General features: G+C 42.9%; 1 protein-coding gene across 1 annotated transcript in view; it reads right to left on the reverse strand.

Annotated features, from left to right (window-relative positions):
* Positions 1 to 13,195, reverse strand: part of TNIK (TRAF2 and NCK interacting kinase) — a 288,393-nt gene that overhangs the window by 150,364 nt on the left and 124,834 nt on the right. The gene's annotated exons all lie outside the window — the stretch shown is intronic.

Genomic DNA, 13,195 nt, shown 5'->3' on the forward strand with positions numbered 1-13,195 from the left:
TCCTTCTGCCTCAGCCTCTCGAGTAGCTGGGACTACAGGCATGCGCCACCATGCCCGGCTAATTTTTTTCTATATATTTTTAGTTGTCCGATTAATTTGTTTCTAATTTTAGTAGAGACGGGGCCTTGCTCTTGCTCAGGCCGGTCTCGAACTCCTGAGCTCAAACAATCCGCCCACCTCAGCCTCCCAGAGTGCTAGGATTACAGGCATGAGCCACCGCGCCCGGCCGGCATCTTTGGTCTTTAGAACCACAATGAAGCAACAACCACATAGCAGAATCAGAAGAGAATAGGGCGCAGTAAGAAAGGTGTTTTCTCTTGGCTTGCTCCTTGAGAAAACAATGTCTACATCTGACTGTCAGACAATAGCAAAGGTGGTCATACTCATTACTTCTAAATACATTTTATATCTGGCTTCTAAAATACATTTTACCTACTACTGCTATCAGGCAACATAATATAGCTTCTAAGTACAACTGGGTTCAAATCTCAGCTACGTGACTGCAGGCAAATCCCTTAGCCTTCTAAGCCTCAGTTTCTTCATCTGAAAAATGACAATAACAATATTATTTCCTAATTAACCTAAATCAAAGAATTGCAGTGAGGATGAAAATGAGATAATATATATATAAAGTGCTTGACAGTGCCTGGCACAGATTAGCTGTCAACAGATGCTGACTGTAATTATTTATGGTCCTGTCTTCCGATTAATTTTAAATGTTGTCTTCCCTGCTAGGCTATATGTTTCATAAACGCAAGGCCCGTGTCTCATCAATGGATGTCCATCGCCTGGAATAGTGAGTGCCCACCCCACAGAGGGAGCAGCACGTTTACGAATTAACAACAGCAGGAAGGAGACATGTAGACTTGGGGTTGGGAATACGTGACCGTTTTGGTGTGCTTTAGATTCAGTAGCTGAATTTGGTAAAAATGTGCAAGTTTGGTTGAGCCAAATTTTTTAAAATTGTGGTAACAACACTACTGGGCCAATTTTATAATTGAGAGCTGCTATATCTTCACACACTGGAACCTTTTCCCTTTCTCTGCTCCTTCTCTCCTCTACCACCCTAATGTTTCCCTCTCCTCTGGCCCCTTAACTTTTGCCTATACTGTCTGCCCCTTTGCTTCCCACATATCTTGGCTTTTTAAATGTATTGACTCTGATTCTACCAGTGCTTCCTTCTCCTTTCGACCCCCATCCTGCTCCTCTTCACTTAGGAGAGAGCACAAAGGAGACATTAAATCAGTAATATAACATGGTTCCAGGCACAGCCCCTCATACGCATTTCAACGTTCATGAAATCAAGGGAGAGGGCTGGCAGGTTACTGTGCAAAGAGCCCTGAACGGGAATTCCAGAGGCCTGGTTCTTGCCCAGGCTCTGCCCCTGACCACCAGGCTCCTCTGCGTCCTTGTTTCCCCATCTGCAAAATGTGGCTAGGCTGGGCTCAGAGGTTGGTGAGGAGGGCAGTGAGTAGGTATCATTGTTGCCAACTCTTTCCACCACAAGGAGCATTTGGAAATTTAGTTTTCACAGTAGATAGGGAGAGTAGTGCGACTGCTGTGGAACCAGGAACACCAACTTTCCTGCAGAGCCTGAGTCAATCTCACTCACACAAAGAAGAAGTAGAAACAGCGCCCTCCACTGATAAACACTGCATGACCTCCAGGGTCATCTAGGTCATGGTAAGTCTGTGATGCTGCAATAATGACCCATGCAAAGGAATCAACAGCTTTGCAATCAACAGCTTTGCAATCAACAGCTTTGCAATCAACAGATGACTTCAAAGTAAGTGCCACAAATCATACCTTCAACAATGGCTGTTCACCTATGGAAGCGCTGAGAGAGGGTGGGGGATCTGCAGACACATACAGAGGGTCTGCTGGCTATTGCCCTTTGCCTTCCTGATTCCCCAATAAACTCTCTTTCTAGATTCAACTAGAGCAGTGGGCCCCACTTTTTTGGCACCAGGGACCAGTTTCACAGAAGACAATTTTTCCAAGGATGGGGAATGGGGGATGACAACTGATAAGGAGTGGCTGTAAATACAGATGAAGCTTTGCTTGCTCATTCGCCGCTCACCTCTTGCTGTGCGGCCCAGCTCCTAACAGGCTACAGGCCAGTACCAGTCCACAGCCCGGGGCTTGGGGACCACAGAACTAGAGTATCACCTCCTCTGATACGTCACTGTGTCAAAGCTTCCTAACCTCTGTCTACCAATGAACATGTCCATGTTTCTATTACTACACTGAGCTCAAAGGTCAGTAGTCCTTCTCCCATCTGTTTTTCCTTTCGCTCTCCCTTCCCTCCCCTCTGGCTTCATTTGTGGCGCAACCTTTCCTCCAAATAAAACCTTAAATGGCTCTAGCAAGGGCTTGACCACCCAAGTCTGGTCTGCTCTGACTCCCTACTCCCCTCTGCCACATGGGAGTTCCTGAGGTACCTCTGCCAGAGTGCAGTGTAAGAAATTTTGCGCTAGATTTTTAACTCCTTAAGAAGCAGGACATCTTTTTTGAGTGAATAATTTGTTGTGAGAACACCTCAACACCTAGTTCTATCAGCAGCCTGGGGCTGAGCAGATCCAGCCCATGGTACTGGCCCAGAGCCAGAGCTTAGACAGGATAAAAGCAATCCATGTTACATTTCAACACAAGGCATTAAGCAATTCTTGGTTTGAAATAAATAAAATATCTTTTTTTAATAACTTAGGGTACATGGCTTTTTGTTTTTGTTTTGTTTTAGTAACTGCTATGAACGTCACTGAAGGTAGCACTGGAAAAGAAAACAACCTTATTTTTCTTCCATTTTAAATTTCACTTCAAAGCTGAAATAACAGATCTCAGTGGGCCTGACAGATGACTGAATCCTACACCTTGGGATGGCAGTTTGGGCTCAAGTGAGATTCTGGAGGTGGAACGATTAGCAGCCTCAGATCAGTCCCAGGCAAAGGTATCCACATGCGCTGAAGGCTGCTGAGCTGTCAGACCTTGATGATCAGGGGAGGGCCATGAGGGAACCCGCCCAGCAGGAGTTGCCTTTTCCACCACCAGAGACTGTCAAACCGAATCATGATCCAGATTAAGGCAGACATTGAGGGAATGGAAGGAATCAGCTGACCTAAAGATGACTGGAAACCTGAGGCACAGTCATTGTTAAGGCAGTATTTAAAGAGGCGAATTTATAAAATCACGAATAAATTTAGTAGAAAGAGTCCCTAAGGCACCTAATCCAATCCTCTTCTTTTAGAAATGAAGCCAGAATCTCACAGCTAATGAGATCCTAAACTCGGGACACCTTCTCCTCGATCCCACTTCTGCCATCCAGCTCCTAGATTACAAGTTCCTATCACTAAAATTTGAAAATAATTTTTTCAACAAACCTTTTCACATTTTACTTGAGTTAAACATTGAACTATTCATTTCTGCTTTGCATAGGATTTTTTTAAATTTATTATTTTTTTCTATTTGGAGGCAAGGCAATGAATGAGAGAGGATGTTCAGGAGAATTTTGAAGGCAAAATTTAATGTTACTCTCAATTTTAATTTATCTCCACTTATAAGAGAAATTAAAAATATAAACAGACACCATCTAAATTTAGATCTAATGTACATGTTCAAAGCCTGGCACGATGGTGAGCGCCAGAAGTCCTCATTACTCAGGAGGCTGAGGCAAGAAGATCGCCTGAGGCCAGGAGTTCAAGGCCAGCCTGGGCAAAATAGTGAGACTCAGTCTCTAAATGAATAAATAAATCCGTGCTCAACCAAGGACTAAAAATTAAATTCTGAAAACAAAAAAACTTCTAAAGGGAGACAAAAGAGTTAAAAAATTTTCTCCACAAAAATTAGAGAAAATGTCCTGTCAGACTGCAGTTGCTGAGTCATCTCTTAATAAAGGAATGAACAGCGATTTTTTTCCTCCTACAATAACCAATAACAGCAAAAGCTTGTGAACACACTAAATCCAGAAAAATAAAATTGATATTCCGGTATGACCCAAAGCCTAATGTCAAATAATGTCCTAAAGCATAAAAAGCCCGTCGATGGGAGAGGAGGAAGAAAGGCATCAAAACAGGGAAAGCGGAGTGTTTGGGGTCACACGGTGCTGGGGGCACAGTTCAGCCTGGTCCTCAGACACACAAACTACTCTGTTCCCCTTCTTCCTTTCTCCTCCTTTGAAGTAAAGAACTATGCTCATTCTTGCTCCATATAAAAGAATTCAACATCAGGGAGAAATCCAAATCTCTCAAGTACTGCAGTACTTTACCCCTTCCTGTACTTCCTCTCTAAAATGAATACTAGAGAAAACAATGGTTTTGTCTGAAATAGCCTCCTAAGCCTCACCTCTGTTATTGCTGTTATTTTCTAAGGAACAGCAAGATGGCTTTCTGCTTTCGAGCTGCTAGCCTGAGGCTAGCCTGGAAGAGAGAGCACTTTCATTTCTAGGTCACCGAAATAACATTTGTTTCCAGTGGAGCACACAAGCAAACCGGGTTTGTTGAAAATGCTGACACTCTCCCCATCATCTCCATCCTCCTACCCAGGGACCCCCATAACAAGTAAGTAGCTCATTCTCCTTCATACTTTGCTTAGATTCAATCTCTCCTATACTGAGGAAGTCTTCTTCAATTTCCTAATTGCAAATGAGTATTCCACCTTTGTGTTTCCACAGCATCCTACTCTAACCCCACTGTGACTTTTTTTTCAGAATGTACATCACCAGAACCATGACAATAAACCAAATCAAATAGAAAAAAAATCAGAGTGTAGAACATGTAGTAATGGCAGCTGTTGTTTTACAGGTCAACTGTTCTAGCTACGTCGATCTGGCTATCAGTCTATCTATCTATCATTGATGCACCACCTAGATTCTCCCTTACAGACAGGTACCTGACAGCTCTCAACCACGTCCCTCTCTAGGAACTGCTTTCAATCAAAGCAGCCACCTCACCAAAGGTCATGCTCCCTCCTGGAGTTGAGAGATGATGGCAACTTGGATTAGCGTGGAAGTGGTGGAGAATGTGAAACATGAACAGAGTCGAGACAGTCACAGGAGGCCAAATGAACAGGATTTGGACTGGATATATATTTCCCCTGGGCCTTCCATGGTGCTCAGCACAGCAGGGACTCTGTAAATATTTGTTTGCTAAATAACAGACTGAATGAAGCAGTGAGGTTTGAGGATTGTATTCTGCTTCTCACTAGCCTCCACATGCCCACATCAGTTTTCCTCACTGCCCCCATCTCTCTTCAGCCACAGAGTGTACGAACCAGATAGGGTGAGGCTGTGAGCAGGCATGACAATCATTTCCCTCATAAATAAGGAGCTGGAAGATAAATTTAAGTGGATGAAGTTCTTTTAAACTCTGTAGAGAGTGCAATTTACATTCCCTCTTCTCAGATCACAGAGAAACTAGAAATTGGTTTCAGCTTTACCTCTGAGCTGTCATGATGAGAGTGAACGGTGAACTCTGATTTTCTACACCCAGGTAAGGTTAAAGCTTAGTTAAGACATCTACCTGGACACCTTCAGGAATGCTACCTTTCTTTGGCACAACATGTCTTGAGGCCAAGAGGCAGACAAGGCAACTTTATGGAAAGACTCTAAAGATCCTTATGATAAAGGAACATGAACGTTCACAGAATACACTTGGCACAGTGTCTACTCCGAAGGGTTCCCCAGGTTAAACGCAGTCTCTTTGTTTCCGTGGCCTGCATGTGCCTTCACTAGTATCTTTAAAAACCCTGCTCTGGGCCGGGCGCGGTGGCTCACGCCTGTAATCCTAGCCCTCTGGGAGGCCAAGGCGGGTAGATCGCTCAAGGTCAGAAGTTCGAGACCAGCCTGACCAAGAGTGAGACCCCATCTCTACCAAAAAATAGAAAGAAATGATCTGGACAACTAAAAATATATATAGAGAGAAAAAATTAGCCAGGCATGGTGGCACATGCCTGTAGTCCCAGCTACTCGGGAGGCTGAGGCAGTAGGATCTCCTGAGCCTGGGAGTTTGAGGTTGCTGTGAGCTAGGCTGACACCACGGCACTCACTCCAGCCGGGGCAACAGAGTGAGACTCTGTCTCAAAAAAAAAAACAAAAAAAAACCCCTGCTCTGGGTGTCTGCAGAGCTGTGCTCAGCCGTCACAGCTCCCAGACTCGGGACAGAGGTGAAGCAAGGTACCAGCCGAGGACAGTTTCCAAGCCACTGCTCCCATCTCTACATCACTCACTGTGAATTCCTTTGCTTGGCACCTCTGAGTGGCAGAAAATGGACTGTTTTCAAGACTATTCAGAGGTGGGCCAACTGAGAGCTGAGGCTCGCTCACAGACACAAGGTGGGGAAGAAGAGACTGTGTTTCATTTTCCTTCGTTAGAACTCGGATTCCTCAGTCTTCACGGCTGCCAGCTTAGCTCAGTTTATAAATCAAAATGGATGCTTAAAGGGGGGGAAAATATCAAATAATCACAATTTGAGCAGACAATAGCTAATGTATGCAGGCTCCATGGCAGGGAGCCTAACGCCTGTACCCAGGAAAGGCACGCACAGCTGAAGTGACAGCAGGGGGGAGGCAGACGAGCTGAGGGGTGACGAGAGCACAAGAGCAGCAGAGCCAGCCTCTGGGCCAGGGCCTCACACCAAGAACACACTTCCCGGGAACCTCCTCTCAATGCAAAAAATAAGCACAAAAGTGGAGCTCTCCCTGGCTCTCATCTAATTTTTACCATAGAACTACCACGACCATTCATGGCTCTCATGCCTTCATTTCTGGGAGGACTAAACCCCCTGGATGTGGGGGCTCAAAGGTTAGAGATAAAATATGCACATGCAGCCAATTCTTCAGCCACCCCATATATCCGCCCCTCCCCACCCAGCTCAATTGCCTTCTCCATCCCAAGTAAGTCCTGGTACCTGGACCCCAGTCCAAGATGAAGTTTATACCCAACTTCAATAAAAGGAGAAAAATAAGGGCATTACAATAAAATTTTTCAGAAAATAAGAGATATTCAACTTAAGCAGGATTCTTTATTTTAAGATTTTTGGTGTTAAAATGCCCATTAATGAAATGTTTTCAATTTTTAAGACTTAAAATTTAATAATCATATGCTGGTTCCCAATGATTGTTTTTGGTTTTTTTACTGCTGATGACTAGGTGAGATTTCAGTACTCTATGAAATCTAGGAGTCCAAGAAGAAATGTTTTAAAATTTGTGGATATAATAATGGAAGAGAGGTCAATAACCCCCTTAAGACACAAAGGCAGACTGTTCTTGATAAAACCTGTAAAAAGTTAAATGTGCCCTTAATAGCTTACAATAGCCCCTGAGAATTGTACTGGAATCAACTTCTCTCTCCTCTGGGTTTCCCAAGTCCCTGATGCCTTTGGGACTTAAGGTATAGTGTCCCCCCGACCCCCCGCCAGGCACGTGGCTTCTACACACTAGAATGGAAAGCTCCTCAAAGGCAGGGACTCTGGCTTACGCCGGTTAAATCCTCTGGCGTTGCCTAGGACAGCATCTTACAAAGATTACATCCTGAATCACAGTGGAAAACAAGAAGTTTCCAGACCTAGTGAATCTTGTAAATTGCCACGAATCACAACGAACAGAGACTTCAGTGATCCATCAGGGCTAAACCTGGAAGACACTTGAAAAAATTTGGGAAAATGCCTACTTAAGAGTATCAGAAAGCTTTTCTCTTAAGAAAAAAGGGAACTATAAGAATGGCTTACTGCTTCATAACTGGAGGGAAAAGCCATGCCATCTGATGTGAGTGTTTTGCTCAACAAGGTTCTGTTTTTGTTTTCTTTTCCAAGTGTTAATTAACAAAGTGGGTCACTGAAGTAGGCCCTGGAGACATAAGCTTTCCGCATGCCATAATCTCACTAGTTTACCTGAAAAAAGGGTCAGGGAGAGAAAAGATGCTGCAAGAGAAAAGCCAGGCCTTGGAAGCTGCGCGGCCAAAGCCCCACCTCTGCCTCGTCTCTTCTTCAGACAATCCTACCTGGAGGCAGGGCATCCAACTGCAGAAGAGGGCTCATTTGTAAAGATTTCAGATCAATAGCTCCCTCTCTGTCTTTCCCTCAGGACCTCTGGCAGAACCTTTGCTCACTCCATCCCACCTCCCAGCTGCAGATTAAGAAGATATATTATGTCCTCTCCCCTGGCCCTGCACAGGTTTGCCAATTACAGCCAGACACTGGCCCCTATTGTCTGAGATTTACAACCACGCGCTCCGAGTGGGCAGGGTTGGCTTTGGACCACCAGGCACAAGAGGCAGGGGGGTGGGAGGAGATAGGCAGTAATAATAAAAAGACGGTGCTGCATTTCACTTCACCTAACTGAAGGCTTCAATAGGAAGCCAGTCCACCCACAGTGCCTTCTCAGTCTCTTGACAGACTTATGCAGCAGCAGCAAGAGCAGGTCTCCATGTTCAGTGCCTTTGAAAGAACAACAGCGAAGGGCCACAGTGTTCCCGGCTATCATTCTTGGGGCGGCAGGAACACAAATGGGGACCCATTTGGCTCTGTATCAGGGCCGTTGATGAATAAACCGTCTCCCACAGTGTCCCCAAACTTTCAGAAGTTTTAATTAAAACAAAAGAAATGTCAGCAGGAGAAGCACTGGAATATAATTAGGTCCCACCAAATCTAAAGTAATATGAGGGAAAAGAATAGTAATGAAAGGGAAGCTTTCATATTCTCACTGAATCCCTGCTCTGTTGCTGACACAAAAATCAATTTCAATAGGCTTTAGTTGTATCTGAGCAGGAATGCGGGTGACAGATGAAATTTAGTGAGCAATTTACTGGAGTCAGGATGATTTCCGTGGAAAAAAAGACTACAGTGGAGCGTTCCCAACCAAATGTCTCCTCTGTAAGAATGTGTGTGCATGTGTGTTTATATATAATGTATATATTATATATTTACATATATTATATATAATTTATATATTATACATTTATATATAAGGAAGAGAAGGAATTTTAAAAGGAGTATGTTTTATTCTTTAAAAAAAAAAATGTAAACTCTTTACCTTACACCCTTTAAAACAGTGGTTTTCAACAGGGCAATTTTGCCTTCCAGGGGACTCTGACCACAGTCTGGAGAGGCATTTGGACTGTTATAACTGTTGCTACTGGCTTCTAGTAGTTAGCAGTCCAGGATGCTACTAAACCTTCAATAACGCACAGGACGCCCCACTTCCCCAACAAAAAGTTATTGAGCCCCAAATGTCAATGGGGCCAAGGTTGAGAAACTCTGTTTTAAAAGAATCTGACATTTAATAGGAGCTCAATGAATGCCAAATTCTATGGAATACCAGATTCTATACTAGGCACTAATACTATATCGATCAAGATAAGGTCTTGCCCTCAGGAATCTCCCATGGGTGGGGAGGCATGTTGGGTGAACGGTGGTGGCATTGTGCTTTCTTTGCTTAGTAGCATGTTATAGACGAAATCTTTCTGATGAAGGGAATATTTCTCAAATCCCAAACACCCATTTTTTTTTAGAACACACGTAATACTAACATCCAGTGACTCCTGAGACCTCCTAAGACCACAAAACTGGCTTTTGTATGTGTAAGAGACTTCTTCTCAGATCTTCACTGTCTCCCAATCAAGCAGCATATCCTAAATTTTAAAAAAATAATAAAGTATTATTAAGACTAAACAGAATTTGGTCTATTATATTTGGACACAGGTATAATTCTAACTATTTTCATTTTGGAAAGAATGTTTTACTTTCATTTTTCAAAAATATTTAGGTCTTCTCAATAACCTTTCATAGTATGTGTTCTTTCTTTCCTCTTAAAGGTTTAGTTATAGTTTTTTACTGATTGATTGATTGAGACAGAATCTCTCTCGGTCTCCCCAGCTGGAGTGCAGTGGCACCATCATGGTTCAATGCAACCTCAAACTCCCGGGCTCAAGCGATCCTCCTGCTTCAGCCTCCTGGGTAGCTGGGACTACAGGCACGTACCACCATGCCCAGCTAATTTTTTCTATTTTTAGGAGAGACTGGGTCTCCCTCTTGCTCAGGCTGGTCTCAAACTCCTAACCTCAAGTGATCCTTCCGCCCTGGCCTTCCAGAGTGCTAGGATTACAGGCGTGAGCCACAGCACCTGGCCACAGAGTTTTAAATTATTGGCAGCTCGATTCAGAAATACGTTACTTTGTTTGATTAAAACGTAAGTCATGATGAACTTTTAAGCTTAAAATATAATGGTCAATTATAAGAGGATAAAGGTATTTGCCTTTATCAAACGTAAGTTCTTCAGATGCAGGGATGGAGGAATCTTGAAACTACTTTAAGTGATCTGTTTCTAAGAAATAAGGAAGTAAATGTTCAAATTTTTTAGAGAGGATAAGATGAACAACATTATTCTATGTTACCGATAACCATTCACCACTTTTTAGGTACTTAAGGATTAAAAAACTTAAGTTTCTTGGAGATGTTCTGTTCAAAGAATAACATCCAAATATGGATTCTCCACAGTGTATGAAAGAAATAATTATGGCACATTAATTGTTCCACCTGCAATAGCAGAAGACCCAAATCTCTGCAAAGGCTCAAAATATCTCTCCTCCCTCCCCCCAACAGATGTCTTCTGTGTCAGCACAGATTGCATTAGCAATTGTGTTTTCTGAACAAAGACCTGCATATTGTTCTTTGGGGAGGAGGGCAAGAGGACAAAAAGGACATTAGAAAACTGAAAGTTGTTTTATAGATGCAGGATGGCTCTTACATATTCATAATCTTTCAAAGTGATGGCTAGCATAGACCATAGCAATTTGTCAGCAAACATATCCATCCCTAGGAAGCTAGTTGCTGAGAGTAAGTACTCAAGTGTCTCACAGAAACTCTCCTTCCAGGACAATATTGCTGAGAATGCTTTTGTTTTAAATCTTGGGGGAGGGGAGATGGGTGAAATGCGAGGGCACGCTGGAAAGAAGGAGCTCTTTTAAGTAAATATGATATGCCTTGAGTTCTGGGCAGGCCAAAATGGGAGGGAAGCTGACTTAGTCAGTAAATGCATTGATTTGCAGCTAAATTTAGCTGCAGTCCGACTGTGACCTGTCAGGTGGCTTCCTCCCAAGGAGGTGAGGATTCCCCGACTGCAGTGAAATTCTTCTCTCCCGTATTTCCATGCCTCCAGCTTAGGTTGATTAATCAGGGACTGTGAGACGGACAAGGAGAGCATCTTGCTGACGCTTTTGACAATCTTCTCAAGCACAGATTTCACATAGTCCAGGAGAGAAGCACCTATTTGTAGCTAGAGTTTTGCAGACCCTATAGAGGAGTGTGGAGGTTAAGAGGAGAGGGTTTGGAGGAGGAATTAGGTGCCTTTGGACTATGCAGTGGGCCTAGAGTTACTTTGGTCTACAGTTTCCTTACCTGTGAAACAAATATGAAATAATTAGCTCAGAGGTTGTAGTAAGTATTAAACTAATATAAGCAGAAACACCTGATAGGGTGCCTGGGTAAACAATGATATGGCAGCGTTTTTAGTACTATTTCGAGGTTTCGTTTCTGATCTCCTCTCCTTTTACCCCCACCACCACTGCACTGCATGCCCAGTGCCTTTCTCCTTCTCCTCCTCCTCCAACGTACCACGGGGCCTTTACTGGTCTCTTCCTTGTGCTGTGCTTGTCTGCTCGCTTCAGATCTTCACTCAAAAGAGTCTCGAAGGACTCTTCTCCAACCGTCCTTCCCTGGCTGCCATTCTAAAAGTTCAACTCTACCCTAACTCTCCTTGTCCTCCTGCCCTGCTTCATAATCCAATTATATGTTTTATTTATTTACCGTGCACATTAGGCATGTCCTGCTCTAGAATGGAAGCACTGTGGGGGCAGGGGCTCCTCTCTGGCTTGTTCATTACTCCCTCTTCAGTAGCAGGTCTGTGCCTGTGCAGTTGGCACTCAATCAATATGTGCCATGTGAATGAATCCCCAAGATCTTTGTGGAAACTTCCAAGTCCCTCCGTGCTATTTTTAAAAAATCATAGCAACTCTTACTTGAAGGCATAACGACTCGGATAGAACAAGTACTGTTATCAGATACAGAAAGTGAGGTTCAAAAACGCAAAGTTTTGCAGATCTTATTTTCCTTTCACATTCGCCTTCCATATAAGGAAGCCAAAAGGTATCATCTTCCTCTTTTTCAATTCTATTTAAGTTGGCTCTAAACTTAAAGGATAAAGAACAGAGCTATCAATGAAAATTCCTGATAATCGAATATATTTTCTGCCCAGGAAGATTTATTTATGTAAATATATAGAAGTGTTTCATTTAAATATTAGCAACATAGATACTGAAAAGTTATACAGGATGTTGAAAAGTTATATAGCACAAAGTATTGAAAAGTTATCAAATATAGAAGTAGAGGTGACTGTATCTCCAAATTATATTCCTCCTAGCAGCAGCCGACAGATCAACCTTAGCAGCAATTAAGAATGAGGCTGTGCTTTTTGAACCAAAGGGGACATCTGATAACCTTTCTTTGACATAAATGTGGAAAGATGGAGCCAGCCCTGGGGGTGGGGAACCGACAAAATCCAAACTTCACAGAACAAATCCCTTTATTCTGTAAAATTTGGATTCAGTCAAAAGACCACACTCAAAGATCCAGAAGGCTACACATGGCCCTGAGGCTGCAGGTTCCCCACCCCTGCTAGGCACAGACCTGCACAGAACCGTGAAGAATAATTTTCCTTCCTCCTCTTCCTCATTTCCAGCTATGGAATAAGGGTAGGCAGATGGTCAAAGACTCAAAAACAGAAACTCCTCTAACAGTGTCTTATCTGAAAATATCAAGTTTAATTTCAACCTAATTGCCAGAACCTGATTTCGATCACCTTGGGGCTTATGTACCTGCCTACTATCCAAAAGATCAGTATCAACCTGTGTTTCTTTAGCATTTAACTCAGCAATCTTATGTTTGCCACATTAATGGTTTATTTCATTGGTAGCTTCTACTTTTAGGAGGGACATCAAGAAAATAAAACTGGTGCTCAGTTAAGCAAAATAACTAAACTGCAGGCTTTTAATTTTTAAAATATACCTCATGATATCCCAGGAAATCCTAAACAGAAAATCTGTCTTAGATTTAATAAACCATTAAGTGATAGTAATTTAATGTCAATAATAGTATAATACATTGATTTATTAACCATTCATGGACAGTCAATAGTTGATAAATTTGAATGC

The sequence above is a fragment of the Propithecus coquereli genome, unplaced genomic scaffold, assembly GCF_000956105.1.
Source record: "Propithecus coquereli isolate 6110/MARCELLA unplaced genomic scaffold, Pcoq_1.0 Scaffold15, whole genome shotgun sequence".
In the NCBI taxonomy this organism is placed as follows: Eukaryota; Metazoa; Chordata; class Mammalia; order Primates; family Indriidae; genus Propithecus; species Propithecus coquereli.